Below are 21,008 nucleotides of genomic sequence, written 5' to 3'. Positions count from 1 at the left end.
GGATTTTTTAAATTCCAGGTACACTATGTACTTTGTGTTTACCTTCCTCAAACCTTGGGGATAGCATTATTATTTTTCATTTTTCAGTTTTTGGATACCTAATACTGGAGACTTAAAGACCAAATTTCAGACATATCTGCATACCCACAAATCTTTTAAAATCTCCTTCCAGTTTGACCCCAAAGCTTAAAAACATTTACCTTAGTATGTCTGCTGTTTAAAGAGATTATTCTGGGAAGCAATAAATAGCATAATGGTCTTGGGATTTGTTTATATCATCCAAAGTATTTGAACAGAATTTTAACTATTAAATTTTACAGGAATACAGTACCTCTGAGTTCATTAAGTCCCTAGATAAATAAAGAAGACTCCTTTCTGACATTTCATGTACAGAATATTGCCATGTCCTAGTCTATAGGCAAGTAGGAAATTGTGACCTGAGCTTTTTTACACGAATTTATATTACTTGTGTTAAACTAACCCCTTATCATTCCTACCACATTTATTCTTCTTTCCCAGTACTTGTTAGTTTTTGTCCTTTCGACCACAATCTCTTGCAGGCCAGGACTGACATTTATTCCAGTACAATGGAGTTTCAGCTGGGCACACCTCTAGTTGCTACTGAAAAACAGCCAACAGTATTAAGAGGAATTGATTTATGTGGCATAATTAATATACATACCTAATGAGCACATTGTAATTATGGACTATTATGATAGCACTGAGTTCAGAAGCACAGCATTTTCAGTGGACAGTAGACCAGCAGGGAGAATATTTGCTGAAAGTTATGAATTTTTTTTCTTTTTTAAGCTGTCTCTATAGATAAATTTTAATGTTCCTTCTTCTCCTTTGGCAATTTGTTTTGCAGTAAATGAATCCCTGCGGGCTTACTGCATGCATAGTGCAATTTTTAGGATTATATAATCTGTCTTAATAGGGCAAAAGGCTTGTTGGACAAGTTAGACAAAGCAGGTTCTAAACATCAAATAACAAGCTTCCCTATGGATGGTGGTTAAGACTCTAGAGTGACACACAGATTCCAGAAAACAGTGGTGGTCAAGTCTGTGAGAGGAGCCAGAGCAGAATCAGGAAATGTCTTAACTGAAGCATTGGTGATTTTGACCAACTAAGAATCATGCTCTCCATGTTTACTGGGGCAAATCCAGCAGTATTAAATTTCTGAGGAAGTAAATACTTGGAAGGGAAGCAAATGCACTCTAACAAAAGGGTGTTACAAGACAAGCTCTACTTCTGCATTCTGCAAGTGCTCCTGGTTATAAAATCTCAGAATGGATTGGAAAAGAAAGGAGACGTATGGGAAGAAAAAGTACATTTTGCACAATAGAATTAAATTTTGGTTTAGTAGTTTCTCTCTGTTTAAGAAAAAAAGTGCTTTAAAAGTATTCAGCATTGCTTTGTGCTTTAATTTTACATGCAGGATTACTGATGATTTTGACTCAAAGAAGTGATGAGATCAAAAACCTAATCAGTTTCTGCCAGTGGGCCTAAACACAGTTCAGTCAGTTTAGTCAGCTCAGTTTAGCTTTGCTTTAAAACTTAAAGAAAGATGGGGGGGGGGGCTCCTTTTCACCCACTTTGTCTTAAAGTACATGCTACTTTGTGAAAACTTACTGCCTGCCACTTTCAAAAGGACCTTTTCCCTGACAGGTAAAAATGATGGGAAAGGCAGGGAGGTAGGTGGTCATCAATTAAATGGAAGGCTGCAATGTCAGTACATTCAATGTGTCTTAGAAAGACTTGCAAGCTAAAGGAAACACAGAAAGACAAAATAATATAGCCACATAACTAGTGACCTTATAATACATGTTTACAGTAGAGCTAGAATGATCTAATGCCTAATTAGTATCAACAGAGAAAGTGGGGACTTCCATCTATGCCCCATCCCCTGTTTGTAGCTTCTTTGTACTGAGGTAGACATTTGTTTGGGAAGCAAGTTCTGGGAGCTGAGATAGCAGAAAGATGTTAGCTACTTTTTTTTGCAGGCTTAGTCTTCAGCCATTGTAGCAGAACTGTGAAAATACCAATGAGAATGGGAGGCTGAGGAACCAAATGATTAATTAGGAGAGGTTGGATCTAGTTCAGAAGTGATGTGTAGATTAAGCTCTTTTCTTGTTAAATATACTTAGAGTCTTTACACTCATAAAAATATCACAAAGACTATCAACATTAGCATAGGAAAGACTCCGATCAAAACCAAGAGACAGGTAAGAGACAGATAAGGAAGGCAGTGTTTCCCGTGCATACATGTATTTATGCATACATGCATACTGTATTTTCCTTGTGAATAACTAAACACTATTGCCATTTGGGGGGGGGGGGGGTGGTGGTGTTTCCCATCAGTTTGTAATAGGTAACAGAAGGCTCTTAATATGTCTGAAGACTGCACGATGTAGAATCCTTGCTTCTCTTTATTTCAAAAATAAGATATAATTAGTATTCAGCATAAAGCCTGCCCTGGCTTGGAAAAGCATAACTCTCATAAAGAAGGCACAAGAAACATATATTCCATTGAGTATCTGTACGGTGAAGCCCTGTACCTCCTTCTACGTATACGAGCAGAAGGAGGGCACTTTATTCTGCTTCTTCAGATAGTTCTGAGGAGCTCAGAGCAAGCCCTTGGCTTTTGTACTTGTAAGAATCATGGGAGTGCTGGCTTATCAGAAGAGAACGTTGTGGAAATTCAGAAATGTAGTATGATTATATGAGCAGGTCTGAAGTGCTGAACCTTTTGAAATTTATCTGGCTAGAAAATATAAATCTTTACCTTAATTGCCAAATTCTCTTGAGCACAGTAATATGTTGTGAAAACAACAGAAAATCAGCAGAGCAGAAATACATCTTGAGAGAGAATAATAGCAGTGAGAATGTTAAAACTTTTCTTCTATGTGTTATGCTATTTCATTTGTACAATACAATGCTATGAGAGACTGAATCAGCCTGTAATTCTCTCTGCTTAAGATTTATATGCAGCACTTGAAACCACTGCTTCACTTGTCAAGTTTCCCCATTAAATCCTGAATATTTTTAAACTGTAGAAAGAGAACACTGCAGAGTTTGTCTGCTAAATTGCAAATGTGGGTAAAGTGTGTATGAGATCATTAACATTTCTTTTGCTCTAAAGTTTTAAAGGGCCTAGAAAAACCTGAATATAACTTGAATATCTCTAAATTAGATTTCACAGGGCATGAAAAAGCAGCTAGCTTCAGAAGAGTGACACAAAGAAAGGAAGTTGTAAATTTAAGCTCCTGTACATTCAGGCATGTTTTCTTATAGCAGAGTATTTAGTTATAGAACAATTTTTGATGGACAATCAGTAATAAGTGAGAATCCAGGCAATTCCAGTCATATGAGACACATTAATTTCTTGCTAGAATAAATTTTAAAAAAAGTAATAAAATACAAAGTGTTACATTTGGAATGAGTCGCTTCCTGCTCACAACACTGCTGGCCAGGCCTCCTGTTGCAAAAGAAAGGGGGTTTCTGTAACCAGAATGATGATGCATGAATTCTTGCTTGTGCCTCAGCAAGAAGGAGCACAAGTACCTTGCTTGTGCTCAACCTCTCTTTTCACTAGTACTTTGCTTCCAAATTATGGTATTACTTACATTTAATTGATTACAAAAAATGTCATTGTGGAAGAAACTAAATAAAATTGGTTTCTGTTTACTTTTTAACTCATTTGTTGTGAAACTCTGCATCATAGTGCATTGTCCTCACCCATATCTTTGTTTTATATTGTCTTGCACATTTTTTCCCCCAGCATCATATCTAAACAAGGATCTGAATGAATTTTCATCTTCTTCTGTTGAAAAAGGAGGGATGTAAAAGACAAACATATATACATCATAGAGCCTAACACACAAAAAAATGGCATTATTTGGTTATTACAGTTTTAACCAACAGCATACAGAACTTTTTTTTTCCTGTAGATGACAAGAGATCTATGCTCTGTTTTGCACAGCTTCAGTCCGAGCGGCGGGGTAACATACCAAGCTCTAGCCCATGAGTAGCGTATTGTTTTGTACAATGGGCAGTGTGGACATAAGTTCTGTGAGGAGGAAGAAGACACCAGACCCACCCCTCCAGCTTCCCAAGTTTGCAGTCCTGCCACCAGGACTTTGTAAGGGATCAAATAGGTGCATCAGGACTGTCTCAGATGAAAGCACCCATCAGTACACAAAGGCTTCTGCCAGGGCTACATGTTGAATCTGTGCTCACATAAAATTATACTTAATTTTTGGAATATAACAGAGAGTAAGTAAGAGTTATATTACTGGGAATCTACAATAACTTAAAAATCTTTGAGGATGACATTACAGACACTGAATAAATTCTATCACTAGAGCTGCATTTTGTGGAGGAATTTTTTGTGTTTAGACATCAGCATTCTGTCTCATTTCCATTTTAGGTGCAACTCTGTGGACACAATGCTCTATGAGGGACGTCTGAGCTAGTGCTGAAAGACCTGGCATGCTTCAAGGTAAAGCATCCTGAAGACACTCAAAATTAAGATTTTCAAGCAATAAAATCATATTGTCACTGGACTGTGTTCACTAGAACATTTTTGAAAGTGCAGTTAGGGGCAATATGCCAAGCCCTCTTCAAAGGAAATGGGAGCTAGAGTCCTGAAGTCAACAAAAAATCCTTTTAAGTTGTGTGTATATTGATACTGTTTTGTTCTGTATCTCTGCAGTTCACAGCTTTGGCGTATTTTAAACTACAGAAGTAGTGCAACAGGGTGCTCTGACAGAGGACCAAAACTATCCACCTGGCATAGCTGCAGTTTGTTAATGTGCTTTTGCTTAAAATACATTCAGTAACTCGGCAGAACAGTCAGCCAATAAAGGAGCTGTGCAAAACATTAATTCCAAAACTCTGTATCAAATCAGTCTCGCCTGGTGTAGAATGATACAAATCCAAACTGGCCTACAACTTCAGTGTGCCATGATGGAAGATTCTGGTTCAGTGTATGTGTTTGAGGATTATGCTGCTGAGTACTCACTTCACCTCCATTTCCTGGATCTGTTTCTATTAACATCTGTGCTTCTTTCTCATCCTCATAGTACTGCTATACATAATAATACATAATACTGTATCTACTTTAATAACCTACAGCTAAACTGTAACCCAATTTACACTGGTTTATGTTTGAAGTAACACTTGTATTGCCTTTATTAGATGGCTTCTTCCTTAGTAAATAAAAACCTGAACTTTTAAACGTTCACAGAAGTAACTAACCTTATTAAATAGAGACATCTTTAATTTATCATTGAAACTGTGTATATCAGCATCTTTCAAGAGTTCCTCCATCACACACTTATTTTTATTTTTACTTAGTCTGCAATGTACATTTGGCACAATAAGGTCACTCTTTGCTCTGCAGTATTAAGCAAAACTTCATATTCTTCATTGTAATAAATTTTCTTAACTGCACTATACATCAGTCCAAGAGAAGATTCAGCAGTGACTGCTTTTACTTGTATTGAGCCCCTCTTATAAATACCTTGGATGTTGCCAGAAATCCTTCAGGATTGTTCCCTTATAAATACTTAAGCAAATGATTCAGCTTCTTTGGAAATCATCAGCGGGTTTTCCATAAAACCCAAAGTTATTGATTATTGGTTTAAAACCATATTTTATATTAATGGGGAAATGTCCCTATAGCTCACCAAGGACAAACTCTGTACTAGTAACTAAAGAGAACATGGGGACAGGTAGGTTATCTCAGTTCTGCTAAATTTTTCTGGGCAGCGCCAACAGGTATGGGCCAGCTGCCACTCTGTCTGCCTGTTCCCAGTTTTGATTTGGGGTCAACCATGAGCTAATGGACCTTAGCCAACAGGCAGTTTCAATGTCTGCAACCTCTTCTGGGTACCAGGGTACATAGCTGTAGACATGATGTACAAGCTAGTCCAAAAGCAAAAGAAGGGTTGCTGGGCTGTTTCAGTTGTCTGTAAAAATGTGTCCTTAGCAAGAGAGAAGGTAAAAACCAATCAACCATACCGTAGTTGGTGTATGGCAGTCCTAAGATCCCTTTAAAATACATTTTTCTTTGCTATATTTTAACTAACATAAGTGGGTCAGCTAACTGGTTACTGCAGGAGGGTCTTGGTCATATGCTATGGACAGATTCCAAAAAGAAAATATTCTTTTAACTTTTATGTAAAAAGAAAGTTAAAATATAACAGCTTGTCTCTCCAAAATTGATTTAATTTCTTTTTAATGTTCTTGAAGGGTTGCCAAGATTTAAATTGAACTTCTGAATTTGATTTTGGTTTGCAGAATATGGTATTGGCCAATGCAATCCCATGGGAAGAAAAAAAGAAAAAGTTTAGGACCTGTTCTTTAATAAAAGATGTTCCAAGCTATGTTTGCTCTGTGAAAATTTGAAATATGGTTCATGAAAATACTCTGTTGTGTTTTTTCTATTCATATATTTTATTGCAATTATGCTAAATTTAAGAGATTAGAATAAGGAAATACTTTTAATTAATTACATGACATTTTAGTAGAAAGCCTATGTTTCCAATAATCCACATTATTTCAGAATTACAGGCTTTGTGCTCAGTGATACCATTGCACAAGGGGGCATCCTTTGCTTACAAATTCTCAGGACTCATCCCTGCTGTTAGGCTAATGGTGCTGAGGGATAATAGCCTGTCTCTGCTCTCTTCCCTGCTGTGTCCAGCCTGGTACAGTCCCATCACCAGAACATAAGGGGAGGGTCACTATGGCACAGCAAAGCTGTGGTTTGCCTTACTGCTGGCGTAATTAAAAGCTATGCCTAACTGAATGTCCTCCACTACGGTTATTATGGATGTGGAAGAGGTCTTTGCACATTTTACTCTATTGGTGAAACCTGTCACTTTGTGGCTTGCAAACTTTGGCTATTCTCCCATTTAGGGCTTCAATGGACTCTGGAGTAATGGTGAGAGGCAAGATAAATGTGAGATTTCTCCCATAGAAAAGCCATGAACAATCAACATTTGCAATGCATTTGGGAACATTGCATTTTCAGAACTGCAAAGGAGATTGCTTATATATCCTGAGGGAATGCACCTGGAGAATTTAAAAGCATTTTTATCTCTACTCTGGAATTCAATATGTCCACACTATGCAGCTCTAGAGAATGATTTAAATACCTTGTATATAAGATCTCCTTCGTCGTACTGTTTCTTGGATTTAAAAAAAAACTTTTGTAGACATAAGTAAAACAGCTGTTTGCTTTCCACCGTTGTTTCTATATGTACAGCAAGTGTTTTTCATAGTTGTGATCATCTGGACTAGGACAGACTCTTATTAACATGGGCCATAGTTCCCTTCCAATCTCAGTGCCTGAGTTCATGTGAGATCTTTGAGGACATCAGCGGAGGGCAGGGAGGGATAATGCAGTTGGGCTACATCCCAGGACAATTCCACAGCGGGGCTGAGGTGTGCACCAAATACCAGTGCTTGGAAAATCATTCCAGGGCCCATTGTACAGACTTAACACAATGGGCCACTACACTTCTATATAAATCAGTCAAGAGTAGGCAGCTACTGCCTCTTCTAGTTTTCAGGACATATTGGAGAAAAAGTTCATTACTTTTATTGCCAGAAACTAAAGGCATAATCGTACTATGTACCATCACAATCTTCAACTTTATTGGATTTAAAACTAGCTATTACCATTTATAAGACAGCCCTTTAGTTAATCAAAGGAAGTTTCCAGTCAAAGAAAACAAAAAAAGGAATGAACATATCCACATCCATGAAACTGTGAAGGATCCTAGGCAAAAATTTCCTGAATTTCAATTATATCTTCTGTTTTGTAGACACACCTTCAATGCTTATGTGCACTAAAGCAAGGCAAAAGTATTTAGAAAGTTAAAATGAAAAACTTTTGCCCAGATTAGAAAATGTATTCCTGTGTAAATACTCATAGGACAAAGTAACATTTTTCACCAAAAAATATGGAAGAAAACACTTCAAACTTCCCAGTTTGAACATTGGTAGAAAATTTCTGTAGTAAAAAATGCTGGCAAGAGCAGCTAACAAAATCATGTTGCTGTCTTCCACAGATATGCTAGGAATCATTGGATGGATAAACTTATTTGCTAAATCTAATAATGCCATGAAAAAAAGAAGACAATTTTCTGTGGAATAAGAAAATGATATTGTTGATCACTGGCAATAATTTTCCCAAAATATTTTTTGTTCAGTTTGGTATAGTTTTCTCTAAGCCAATTTGAAATCATTATTAAAGCTATTTAAGAACAACACATTAAAAACCTTCTTACAGTGAAGAGGAATTATTTCTTCATCTTCTTTTCAGAAAAGCATTTTAAAAATTTGTTTAAACCAAAACTACAAAACAAAACAAAACAAAATAAACAAAGAGCACCCACAAAAAAAAGGTTGAAGGCATTACAAACTGAGATCACACATAGAAGATTAAAGCCTGAAAAAGTGATAGTTTTTTCAGAGTTATATGTAGTTTAAAGTTAATACTGAAAAAGACCTTTACATGGAAGTGGTTATACAACCACAGCTCAACACTATTGCTATATATATATGAAGTCATCTATGACATTAACATTTACATTTAAATTAATATGCTTGGAAAACATACAACAGAATTAATTCAATATTGTGTTGGAAACCACACTTTTTGGAATTTGCTGAATACAGGATTCACAGCTATGAGATAATCAGGTCAGAACAGGGTCAACTTGCTTATATTTTTAATCCTAAAAGCAAAGTATCTGAAAGAAAAAGTGAAAGCAAAAGAAGGAAACAAACCAAGAAGCAACAGAGGGGATAAAACATCTTTAAAATTATAATCCAAATTAAGACAATGACAAAACTGTTATAGGGCCAGAATTTCTCCTATATTGTTTCAACTACTGGTCAGTAGTTTAAGGCCTGAATTTTCAGAAGAATGTTGCTGCTACCAAAGCACCAAACTAAGCAACCAGATTATCGAAAGATCTCAGCAGGTGATACAAAGCTGAGATTTTTGGAAAATATTCTATTCCTTCTTTCACTAATTCTATGTTAAATTACTAGCCTTAGGCTTAATACACATGAACTTCACAACAGGCTTTCCAATGACCTTAAAGAACACCAGATTCATCTCTACAACAGTAATCCCTACTTATATTTGATTGTGTCAAACATTAAATATGTTGAGTTTGTCATTAAATTATAATGCATTACAGAGTGAAAATACTGTTTTGTCACTCTTGCTGTTGGCAAACTATTTAGTGTGAATTGCGTTATAGTATTTCCATTTAATCAGATGGGCTTAAGGGACAGACGCCTGCCATTCTTAGGCTTCTTTTTCCTTATTTAGGTGCTACCAGGACAGCAGAAGACAACCAGCTCTTACCTCCTGAGAAAACACTTTAGAGTTCGACTGAACCGTTGCAGCTACATAAAGGTAAACTCAGTAGTGCTAAGATACTGGCCTTGAAACCAGTGGACAGGGTGCACTCCCACTAGTACCGTTAACCTCCAAAATGCATTAGCTACGTCCAAACTGCCTACAAAAGTGGTACCTGACCTGTGCTAACTGCTAAGCATGCTTGGGAGTTTTGGAGGCATCACAGATTTGCCTGAGCCAAAACAGTGTCTGAGTCTGTTATAGGAATTTAACAGTGTGGACAGCTATGTTTCAGTGCTGGACCCATTCACTATTTACCAGTACAGATAGAGCCAATATGTCTCAATATACCTGTACTTACAGAAAAATAGTCTCTTAATGGCACTGAACCAGGACATCCTAGGTCATACAACTTTTATCTGCTTTTCCTTTTTCAGCCTCATTAGTCTTGGAGTGGTATTCCCCACCCTTTTCTTTGTCTGTCTTACAACCTTCACATGTCCTGGACAGGTGGGTATTTTTCTTCAAAAATTTCATTTTCTATTTCTTTGCTTTCCCTGTCATTTTTTTGAAGGCTAGTCACAACTCTTATCTTATTGCAGTGTTTTCCTCTCATTAACCTCATTCACTAACCTCTGAAGGGCCTCCTTTTCTTCCTGAGTAACTATGCAGTTAACAGGCTGCAGATGGTGGTTGAGATGCTCTAGGTCATCCCTAACATTTTGTCAGGTAAAACGTACTCTCTTTCCAAATCTAATGAGTCCTTTCTAAGAAAAGATTATAAAAACAGAGGAGTACACAGTAGATGTCATTGCTTTTCTTATGAAGTGTTCTCAGTATATCCAAACCAATCTGATTTAGGGGTCAGCATCCCCAATAAGTTGCTCCCTCTGCCTAAGCACTGTGAACCGCTGTGACAAATCACTTAATGCAGATTTCAGATCAATAGCAGCATATGCTGCATCATTAAAACCTATCAACAGATTTCCTTTTTAAACAAAATTTATCAAAATCAACCTGTTTTCCCCTTACCCACAAAGTTAATTTCTTCTCTTTTGTAACTCAAAACACCTGGACTTAATTTTGTCCTAGATATAGGTGTTAACAAGACCCTTAAGCATCTGTTGTAAAATGAAAGCATCCTGTAGTTTGGATGCTTTCTTGGCAAAAAGAGTTCTTTCTTGGAAAAAAAAAAACAAACAGAAAATGATAAACTTTTGAAGTTAATAAATCTTTGGACCATTTAGGAAACACTTTGGGCTCACACGTAGCGCTTACACCACTTTCCAACAAAGCACATCAAATGTCTGTTTGATTTGGTGAGGCTTACGAGGTTTATAGTTTTAATTATGCAATGAGTAAAGGACAATGGGCTTGGTGTGTTGCTGGACTCAAGGTTTTATGTAAGAAAAGAGAACTTATTTTAATAAAATTTTATACACTTACTATATTTAGTATGTGTGTATACCTATATACATACAGAACTTACATATTTTTTATATGTACTGAAGATGTTTTATAAATGTATGTACGTATATTCACATATATAGTGTAAACATACTTCTCTGCTCACAAACATCTATACATAACATATATAAAGAACATATATATGCAAAAAGACATGCAGATACATAAACTTACAAGTACACATCTTCATTTTGCTATTGCTTGTGATGATTTATTTTTATATTTGACTTTGTTCCAGTGTTCACACACATCAGAGATGGTAACGACACAACTGACACATCCATCTAGCCATCTATCTGCCTCCCCCACTTCTCTGTAATGACTATGATCATTAATCAGTTCACTCCTTATACTGCAGTTACCAAGCAGGGAACAAGAAAATGGAACATCCCAGTAGGCTGTCATAACCGTAAAATAAAAATCCTGCAAACCACTTACTTATATGGTAGACGGAATCTTTTCTTTTGTGAATAGTTCCCCTGAATCCACAATGATTATTCAAACTAGATAACTTTGGGGGGGGTGGTGGTGATGGGGTGTGAGGTGGAAGGGGAATTAATTAAAGTCAGTAGGAGGGGAAACAACCACTACTGACCCTGTTCAGACTGTATCCAGATTTTCTTCTGGTGAAGTCAAGTCTTCGTCTTCAGAATAAGAGAGGTTTTGTCACTCACTGTGTCATAATCCAGTCTCCTGTCTGCTCCTGCACACTGCAGCCATGTGTTCCTCTCCCAGTGCAGCAAATCACAGAGCAATGTTTTTTCCAAAATCAAGCACTGACTTTTAAGTTCCCCATAATCACACATTTTGGTGAGATGGATTGTAAAATAGTTTTATCTTAACTCAGTCTGAGAAAGGATGTCTTTACAAGTCAACTTTCAAATTGTTAATATTTATAGCCTGGAAATAACAAAACAAATATGTTCTTGTTTCCAGAAAAGTGGGTTTTCTCATTTCATTTCAAATGGGATTTTTTCAGACTTTCTAGCTTAATAGTAGATTTCTTCTGGACATTGTTGCAGAGCTCCTTTAAAAGCAGAAAAGACATTTAAAAACATAAAAAATTAACTGAGAAAACTCTTTATTCATGGGTATATACAATCCTTGTATCAAAGTTTAGACATTATTTGATATCCTTCAGGAGAAATAAGTTTGTCTATTAAGGAAAAAAAAAAGTCACAAACCCTTTGATTTTGCCCTCATCTCTAATGTGTAAAACTGTAGTACTCTGAGCTGTAGCAGGAGTTTTTTTCCTTTTTAGTTTGTTTTGTTTTCTCACTTGGAACAAATTCTCCATCTGATTATGTAACACATACTTCTCAATGTGCTATTTCAGCTGCAATAATTATTTTTTCTTCAAAGAAATTAGAAAAAGAAAATAAAACCTTCATCATTGAATACTAATGTTAAACTGTGCTTTGTTTCTTTTCAAACTTCTGTTTTCTTCTGATGTCCTGGACAGATTTTAGAATTCTCTTGTTACTCTGTGCACTTTTATGGTACATAATATTTCATTTGCTTTTCACTAAGAAAGATCCAGTGTCTCTTGCTGATTTCATTTTACTGTTAAATTGAATTTAACATTAAAGTTTCATTCTTTAAAACACCACTTTTATTTACTATAATTAAAACAAGAATATTTGGCATGCTTAAATTTACAAAATTTATACGTACATATAGAGAACACATCTAATTAGAAAGAAGTTGTACTAAATCTCAAAGAGGTTTGAAAAATATACCCTAATATTTGGTTCATGCAGATATTCTGCTAGTATTGGTCCCTCTTGATACACTAGTATAAATATGTATTTGTAGTTGTATGTTGTATTATTTACAAAATTGTCTTTCATCCAATAAATAATACTTTATACACTCAAACACTTCGTAAGACACAATACGCAATATAAGTCTAGAGAAATCTGAGAAAAAAACTACAGAACACAGGAGATTTCCTGACCTAAAAATGATTAAGCATCTATTTTTAGAGTGAAAAGGGAAAATGTTTAGTTGGTTTTCTTGCAATTTGATGAAGGAAGCATGATTCTGCTTACACTGACACCCATGGCGATAGTCTCCCCTGTCCCTAACAGACCAGCATAACTTGAAAGATTAGAAAGTCTGAGCTTGACGTTGCATGAATTCCATACAAAATCTCTCTTTGCCAAATGGCAGGACTTGGTGTGTCAAAGGTGGCCCCTCAGGCATGACAGAGACAGAGGCAAAATAAAGTCACTTCTGCAGCTGTTAAAAATCAGATAGTTTGGGTCTACATGGCAGCTCCATCAATCTTCAGAATCTTCCTTGTATGCAACCAAAGATCAAGACCTCACTAGTGGTGCCTTGAAATATGATCATTGTAAAGTGGATTTGTAATGGCTCATTTCTTTAAGCAAAATCTTAGCCAACTAAATTTTCTGATACAGTAACTCTACAAGCCATAATATAATTCCACATTCCGTAGTTCCATTCCAAATTATTTTTGTCATTATTTATATTATCATATCTTGTGACATCAGTTGGAGGGAAAAAGTGAGAATGTATCACATCTTGCTACAGATTAATTGGAAAATTAAGGTAGGATTTGTCTCACTTTCCATAATCACCTAAAAGTTTAATTTACATTGGCTGTTTAAGCTTTCTCAGCAATCACAGAAAGACCTGGGCCTGAGAGGTGGATGCTTAGATCGGTAGGGTGACTTCTCCTGAGGAAGTGCCTTACTCTTCTTCTTGACTGGGAAGAGTTTATGACTAACTTAACTCATTTTCAGCTAAGGTCATGTCTGATGGATCTCATCTGTGGGGAAAGAATTTGTAGCTGACAGGACCAGCAACATAAATGACATAATATATCACATCTTCTTGTCCTTAAAGCAATTAACACAGTATCCCAGCCAGGATTAAGGCTGTTTAAATATTTTTAGGAAGGCCTTCATGGAGCATAGTGTTCAGTTAGGAAAAAAGAAAAAGTACTTAAGCGTACCCTGAGTGTTATGATCATTGTTATTGCTACCAATAAAATACAACTGTAACAAATATATACACAGACAATTAGAAGAACTGTCCATTAAAGTGATCTGACAAGGAGGATATACAAATAAAACAAGATGCTTTATAAAAATATTGGGATTCTGAGTACATCCAAAGCTGAAAAACTTACACCTAGGAAGTAAATGCCACACTTGCAAGAGTAAGTTGGTCACCACATTCCATTGTACTGGTTTTCTTGTTTGGATAATAAATTACAGCAATTTTTTTTCTGTTGCATAGGAATGCAATATAGAGAATCAAGGAGTTTAATCCTGATTTTTTTAGTATTTAGTGTATAACCTTGGGTTTTTACTTTTTTTACTTGCTTAACTTCTCAGTCTACATGAGGAGCATTCAATTATGTAGCTGTATTATTAATGCATTTTGAAGCTCCATTGCATAGAGCACATCAAACATAGAGATCCATAGCTGAAAGAATGTATAAACATGCAAATATTTGGTTTATTATTAATAGTCTCTAGTTGGCAAATTCTCTATTAGGGCTGCAGTCTAGAACATAACACTTAACAGCTGTTTAAGCATCAGTTATCTGCTTGGCACTGGGGGCTGCTTTCCTTTTCAGTAGCACTTTGCAAACTTTATGACTCCCTTCTGTCATTTCCTGAAACAAAATGCTTGCTGACACAGACCATTTTTTCATGTGCTTAAGTACACTGTAGATTTTCAGGGTATTTATGTCAAGTCTCAAATCTTCAACTTTATGACCCATTCCCTGTGAGCTCTATTCTCTTTCCTGATATACGTCATTTCTGGTTTGGTTAGTTTATTTCCCATAGTATGTTTCCAGAGATTGGCAAGTCCTGTAAAATATGCCTCATGGGTGGCAATTTTAACAGAATAGTAATAGCAGGTTGGGGTTAAAAAATGACCTTGTATTGCAAGTACTCCATACACTGTGTGAGAGATCATGCCTGTCGAAGGGCAGCAATGACATGCTGAAGAAGTTTCCAGGAGGATGCTTGGCCACCTTTCTTCATCATGACATCTCAGGAGAGCCATAAGGTGTCTTTTTAATTAGTCACTAAATGATAGAAACAAATTCAGCCCTAAAATAAATATTGAATTCAATGCAACTAAATCTGGAAATTAATTTGGCCCAAAGTTTTCTGACAGATCTCATTCCTATTAACAAGTTTTTGCTCTGTTCTTTAGGTGATGCCTATTATGATGGAGTTTGTGGTTGGGTCAGTGATCAGGCAAGAATGTGACAGGTGTCTAGAGGCTGGGCAAGTCTGTTATATTCAGAGGAAGAGAAACAGACCTAGGAATGACCAGGGGATGTCTCTCAGGTTAGGCTTTGATGGCATTCCCTGACACCTATGGCTCTGGGGAGCAAAAAGAGAACAAAGTCTTGAGTTTCTGAGTCCAGGGTAAAGAAAGACAGGGACCTGAAGAGAAACCAAAGTGGTTCAGACTCAGGGTGGGAGAACAGACTGTCTACAATGGCCTCAAGACAAAGGCTGATGGCCGAAGCTGCATAAAAAAGGGAGATATTGAAATGCCTCAGCACTGACTTCGTTATGTGATGCAGCCGTGAGACAAAGATCTAAAGAAATGACATTTTGTGGCAGTGCTGTTACGGTCCTGATTATCTGATTGCCCAGAAAGCTGATATTATTTGCTAAGTCAGCTACTGGGGTGGGAAAAAAAAGACAAATTTTCAGCTGGAACAACTGCCATTCCCTTAAGACAAGCAGGTGCCGCCCGCCGGAGAGCTGCAAGGCAGGGTGCTGGGCAGGGGCAGGGCCAGGCTGTGAGAGCCGAGGCCGCCATCACCCCCAGCACAGCCCCCCGGCCCCACAGGAGGAGTGGAGCAGGCCCAGGTCGCTGGACCAGGGTCAGGCAGAGCCCTGCAAGGGCAGACCCCGCTGCCGTGGCACGCAAGCCCCAGGCCCAGCAGAGACGTCATGGCAGCGAGCAGGAGAGGGGCATGGCCAGGCGCGCTGGTGAGGGCCGGAGCCAAAACGCAGCCGTGCAGCTGAGGGGATGGGCCCGGCTGCCAAACCCTGGGGGTGCCGGGGTTGGGGTCACAGTCTGGGCCCGGCATGCTCACACAAGCAATCCCAGTCAAAGGATCAGTTGGTTATCAGTAGAAAACTACACCTTGAAAAATAACCACTCGACCGCCGATCTGTCAGAGAGAGCTAGAAAAGCCTTGGGAGGGTAAGCCTGAGAACTCAAACACATCACTCCTATGGATACCAAATCAAGGGCTTGTTAGAGTTATGGTTTTGTGACCTATCATAATCTTTTTCTCACACTTTCTCATGCTGCCTCTTAACGCCCACATGCTCTGCATCCTGTCCTGTGCTGTATGCTAAAAAAAGTCCTGCTCCCTTTGTCAGAGAAAATAACCATCACATCTCTCCCCTCACTTAAATCCCTATGACTTCAAGTGTGCAACCTACCTTCTTCTCTCAATAATCTAACTGATAAACTCCATAAAAATATCAAAACCTGGCATTTAGGTCTGAAATTTGTTGCTTTTCTTTCAGACTTGAAGAAATGCTGGCTGTGCCAGAAAACTCATCTCTTTTTGTCACGTGATAAAATATTTCCTTTACCTGCAAATCTTGTCTTGCTAATGGTTATACAAAGACTCAGGTAGGTTTACATTAACATTTGAACCACATTTTCTCTTAATAACTGCTTATCAGCAGGGATAGTGTAGAACCTTGAATGAGTCTCCTGGGAAGAAGAAAGGGAGGCAGCATCCAGGCTGGCTGCCAGATTGCTTGAGGTCCATTTTAGAGTGAGTCCTTTTTTGGTGCCTTATCTTACAAGAAGTCTATGAAAAGGCATTTCTGGATGCTGTTCCTAACTGTGTTTGAATCATGTAGCCAGTTTTGATGGAGTTTTTATCCAAAAGTTGATCAGCATAGATTACATTACTGTCTTCTCCTGCAGTCTAGAGTATACTTATGAACTCATCAATTGCTTCTGAGAGACAGGTAAAGTTAAGAATTATCCCAGTTAAACTTAGCAAGATTTTTCACAGATGAAAAGGCCATGAAGTTGACTGCACAGTTGTGGGTGTATTTGCAGTGCTTCCATGAGAAAACAACTACTGTGCAAATAACATCACTGTCAGGAGCAGCAAATCCATGTTACTAGGAGCATCAACAGGTTTTGTGCCACATTTCTGACTGTTAGTGTTAGTCACACAGTAAAACACATGCTGTTTGACTTTCACATTTGTTTGACATTACCTCAGTAAAATAAACTCTGACGGCTATCTGACAATTAAAGGGTCATCTAAGGGAAATGTGGCAAATAGAAAAAATATCTAAGGAATAATCTGATACTTGCCACGTTCAAATTTATTCAGTGAGCAAGAAAGACTGTATTTGTTAGTTTTCTTCTTTTGTCCCAGTTAATTTCTATTCTCTCCCAGTGTTGATTTAGGTAAGTTTTCATATATGTATACTCTTAGGTAAAAAGGAGTGATACGGCAAGGTCTAATGGCTTTAAACTGAAGGAGGGTAGATTTAGATTAGATGTAAGGAAGTTCTTCACTGTGAGAGTGGTGAGACACTGGAATAGGTTGCCCAGAGAGGCTGTGGATGCCCCGTTCCTGAAAGTGTTCAAGGCCAGGTTGGATGGGGCTTTGAGCAACCCGGTCTAGTGGAAGGTGTCCCTGCCCATGGCAGGGGGGTTGGACTAGATGATCTTTAAGGTCCCTTCCAATCCAAACTGCTCCGTGATTCTGTGATTCCATGATATGATTCTAAAAAAAGATGGACAAGTGATCGTAAGTGTATTTACTTTTGAATCCAAATTGAGTCAGACTCCTCCCTGTAAATTCTATTTTGTTGCTGAATGAATTTGTGATTCAAAGTAGAGAGCTGGTAACACTGAAAGCTATTGTGTCAGGACTCAAAAAGAAGTTGAGAGTGCTCAGGGCCTCACTGGATCATAGTTCTAAGCAGAGCTGAAGTACAATAGAAAATGTTACTTAAAACAACAATAAGATTTATCATCTAATGAACTCCTAGATGGTTTGATCAAGGCATTGCTCAAAAGCAAAGTGAAATGAAAGGAAATATGAAAGAACAACTCATAGACAATGGAAAGAGTGAATGAAAGCAAATACCCTCTGGGTTTTTGAACACTGTAGTGGCTGATCGGAGGAATCTGGCTGAGAGAATGCATACTTTGTTCTGCAGTGAGAATGCATACTGCAGTAAAACTAGGGCTCAGGCACTCCTGTGTTGAGATGCAGTGCCTTAGGCAAGCTCCAAGCGATGATTCTGTCCTCATATAATTATTCAGGTGAAAAAGAAAGTTCTAAGCGAGGTATGAACAGTCAGAAATATGATTAGCAAAGGCAATAAATCTGTATGCAGTAATTTCCAGGAGTGCAAAAGGGTGCAACAAAGACAATTTACAAAAAGAGGAGGGGAGAATGAGAGAAATACAATATTCTGTTCCCTTTTAAGTCAGTAATTAAGCAATACTGAGAAAAAGCAGCTAAATAAAAGAAAGCATTAAGATTCCCCATTTGTCTTAATGCAGATAATCAGTAACTAATCTCTTGAGCAGTAAGTACTAGAATGAAGAAGAAAACTTACTACAGAACTGGACTGTTTAGTGGATGAGGTATTGGTTGGATGGTTGCATCCAGAGGGTAGTGGTCAAGGGCTCAATGTCCCGATGGAGATAAGTGACAAATGGTGTCCTGCAGTTTAATATCTTCATCAATGACATGGGCAGTGGGATCGAGCGCACCCTCAGCAAGTTTGCAGATGACACCAAGCTGAGTGGTGCGGTTGACACACCTGAGGGATGGGATGCCAACCAGAGGGAGCTGGACAAGCTCAAGAACTGGGCCCACGTGAACCTCATGAGGTTCAACAAAGCCAAGTGCAAGGTCCTGCACCTGGATTGGGCCAATCTCCAGTATCAGTACAGGCTGGGGGATGAAAGGATTGAGAGCAGCCCTGCAGAGAAGGGCTTGGGGGTACTGGTGGATGAGCCAGCTGGACATGAGCCGGCAATGTGCACTCACAGCCCAGAAAGCCAACTGTATCCTGAGCTGCATCAAAAGCAGCATGGCCAGCAGGTTGAGGGAGGGGATTCTGCCCCTCTGCTCTGCTCTGGTGAGACCCCACCTGCAGTCCTGCGTTCAGCTCTGGGGTCCTCAGCACAGGAAGGACAGGGACCTGTTGGAGTGAGTCCAGAGGAGGCCCATGAAGATCATCAGGGGTTGGAGCACCTCTCCTATGAAGACAGGCTGAGAGAGAGAGTTGGGGTTGTTCAGCCTGGAGAAGAGAAGACTCTGGGGAGACCTTATTGCAGCCTTTCAATACTTAAAGGGGGCTTATAAGAAAGATGGAGACAAACTTTTTAGCAGAGCTTGTTGCGATAGGACAGGTGTAATGGTTTCAAACTAAAAGAGGGTAGATTTAGACTAGATATAAGGAAGACTTTTTTTACCATGAGGGTGGTAATACACTGGAACAGGTTGCCCAGAGAGGTGGTCGATGTCCCATCCCTGGAAACATTCAAGGTCAGGTTGGATGGGACTCTGAGCAACCTGGTCTAGCTGAATATGTCCCTGCTCCTTGCAGGCGGGGTTGGACTAGATGGCCATTAAAGGTCCCTTCAAACCCAAACTGTTCTATGATTCTATACAGAGCAGAATGGATATCCAAGACCTATGAGCTATTCATAGAAGATTCGCTTACCCTTAGCCAAATGTGAAAATAAATTTTAAGCTCATTCTTTACCTTGCATGCAGTTTATAAATATTTGCCTTTAATGGTGGGCTTGCTTTTTCACCTATGCACTGGTGTATTTTTCATAAACGTCCTATTACTATTGTGTTAGACAGTACATAATACTGTCTAACTGTCTAACAGAGAACCTGCAGTTTCTGCCCCAGAGATTAAGGAACTGGAATTCAAACAATACTTAGTCAAATACCTACAGTTAGGACATGTGTTGAACATGTTTCACATTGGACAACCTTGCAACGAGAGGTTTACTGGTTGAATTCTAAGCCACTATTCATGTAACTGTTAAAAAGAGAATGCCTGACGCATTACTCTGATTTTACATTCTTTGATCCTGAATAAGCTCAATGAAGGTTAGAAGGCAGACATGTGTATTACTGGAGAAGTAATGTCTTGAGAATAAGCTTTGGTCATTTCCTTATACAGTAATTTAGCTGCAGCCTATACGCCCAGCTTTCAAAAAACTCTGCATGAAATTATCCAGCATACATGTATGAATAAGTTTCATATCTTCAAATACTCAGATTTAGAATATTCAAATTTCCATTGCACCATTGTTCTTAAGTTTTATTCTGAACTTCGTTGGTTTATATATTGTGGTTCGGAAAAGAACCACCATGACACAACATTGGAATTTGTAGAAGAAACTAGAAAAGCTCACTTTATAGGTATGTTGTGGTTTAACCCCAGCCAGCAACTAAGCACCACGCAGCTGCTCACTCACTCCCCCCCCACCCAGTGGGATTGGGGAGAAAATCGGGAAAAGAAGTAAAACTCGTGGGTTGAGATAAGAATGGTTTAATAGAACAGAAAAGGAGAAACTAATAATGATAACACTAATCAAATGACAACAGTAATAATAAAAGGATTGGAATGTACAAGTGATGCACAATGCAATTGCTCACCACCCACCGATTGACACCCAGTTAGTCCCCAAGCAGTGATTCCCTGCCCCCACTCCCCCCAGTTCCTATACTAGATGTGACATCCCATGGTATGGAATACCCTGTTGGCCAGTTTGGGTCAGCTGCCCTGGCTGTGTCCTGTGCCAACTTCTTGTGCCCCTCCAGCTTTCTCGCTGGCTGGGCATGAGAAGCTGAAAAATCCTTGACTTTAGTCTAAACACTACTGAGCAACAGCTGAAAACATCAGTGTGTTATCAACATTCTTCTCATACTGAACTCAAAACATAGCACTGTACCAGCTACTAGGAAGACAATTAACTCTATCCCAGCTGAAACCAGGACAAGATATAATTATACATTTGTTTTAATTGCAAGTAATAGAACTCATAAGTAAAGAGAATTGTCCAGCTATTGACTTTTAATTAACTTTTTTTTTTTAATTATAATGTAGAGTGATTTTCTACATAA

Source organism: Haliaeetus albicilla, chromosome 18 (genome assembly GCF_947461875.1).
Source record: "Haliaeetus albicilla chromosome 18, bHalAlb1.1, whole genome shotgun sequence".
NCBI lineage: Eukaryota > Metazoa > Chordata > Aves > Accipitriformes > Accipitridae > Haliaeetus > Haliaeetus albicilla.
This window is presented reverse-complemented; position numbering follows the sequence as displayed.